The following is a 1,584-nucleotide window of genomic DNA, read 5'->3' as shown; positions in this document are numbered from 1 at the left end:
GCAGGAGAAAGTTATGGCATTCTGCTTCCATAAAGATTTACAGACTTGGAAACCCTATGAGGAAGTTCTACCTATAGGGTCACTATGAGTCTGAATCAACTCAAATGCACCTAACAGGGTCTGGGGCCCATCCTCCACCAACATGCTAACTACCTACCTTAGGTCTTAAGCGGAATGAAAATATCCAGTGCTGGTAAAGCTGTGGCTAAATAGTTATGGTTGGGGAGGCACTGTCTATCACTACAATCTTTTTAGGTAATAAGTGGTAATTTAGATTAAAATTTTGAACATATGTGGCTTTTGACTCAGCAATTTTACATTGGGAATCTATGCTAAAGAAATAAAAGTATTACTATGTAATGATTGATACACACACACAAATTTTGGTACTGTTTTTACTGGGCAAAACACTGGAAATCATTTGAATATCTGTCAGTTGGAAAAAATATAAATCATAATAGACCATATTAAAAACATATCATTAGAACTATACTTACTGACCCAGAGAGATGAACATTACTTAATGTTAACAAAAAAAAAAAAAAATTTCCAGATTTCTTGGAAAAAAAAAAAGAAGGATGTATAATGGTCATCTAAAACTTAACATATCTAAAACAGAACTCTTAATTTCTCCTCCCTGTTGAAAAACAGCTTTTCTTCAACAAAGTGCAGTAAATGGCACCAGTATCCACCCACCCAGTCGCTGAAGCCAAAAATCTAGGTTAATCCGTGATACTCTATTTTCCCTCAACTCCCACATTTAATCACTCAAGTCTGACTCAACTGCCAAAACATCAAGAATCTGTCCTGATTTTCTTTGCTTCCACTGCCAACACCTCATGTAAACCACAATCAGGTCTAACCTGGGCTTCTGTCTTCCAGTAAATTGCTTCTACCTTACTGCAGTCCATTCTCTACTTAGCAGCCGTTTAAAATTGTAAAGCAGGCCACCTTATTCCCCTGTTTAAAACCTTCCAGAGACTTCTACTGCATATAGAATAAAATCCAAACTTCTTACTCTTATAAAGTCTCTCTTTCTCTCTCCGTCTTGTGTCATATTTCACTTCTTTTTCTGGTTACCAATATACTCCCAGCCACATTCTTCAAACATCTCAAACACGCCATACTCATTCTCACTTGAGAGTCTTCTGTCTCCTCTGCAGGAAAGCTCTTTCTTTTTATTTTTGTATTCTGGCTCATTCTTATCATTTAGATCTCATTTAAATTTCACCTTGTCCAAGAGACCTTCTCTATGACTAATCAAAGTGGGCACCCTATTTTAATTCTCTGCAGGGCACTGACCACTATCTGATACTTCTCTCAGTTTATTTACTTGTTAGTTAATTTGCTTTCTCCCCTCATTACAATCGAAGCTGAACCATGGCAGGGAACCTATTCACAGCTACATCTCTAACACCCAGAATAGTGCCTGACACATAATATACACTGAATGAATATTTTTTGAATGAATAAGAATAATGTATATTGTATGACTGAATTTTTTGGAACATTTTATTGTGCTTTAGGTGAAAGTTTACAGAGCAAGTTAGTTTCCCATTCAATAATTTATACACAAATTGTTCC

The 1,584-nt window shown here is 36.1% G+C and overlaps 1 protein-coding gene across 1 annotated transcript in view; it reads right to left on the bottom strand.

Moving 5' to 3' along the window:
- PATJ (PATJ crumbs cell polarity complex component) overlaps nucleotides 1-1,584 on the bottom strand; it is a 431,680-nt gene that overhangs the window by 108,725 nt on the left and 321,371 nt on the right. The window lies entirely within an intron of this gene.

Source organism: Trichechus manatus, unplaced genomic scaffold, assembly GCF_000243295.1.
Source record: "Trichechus manatus latirostris isolate Lorelei unplaced genomic scaffold, TriManLat1.0 scaffold00003, whole genome shotgun sequence".
NCBI classification, from domain to species: Eukaryota; Metazoa; Chordata; class Mammalia; order Sirenia; family Trichechidae; genus Trichechus; species Trichechus manatus.
This window is presented reverse-complemented; position numbering and strand designations above follow the sequence as displayed.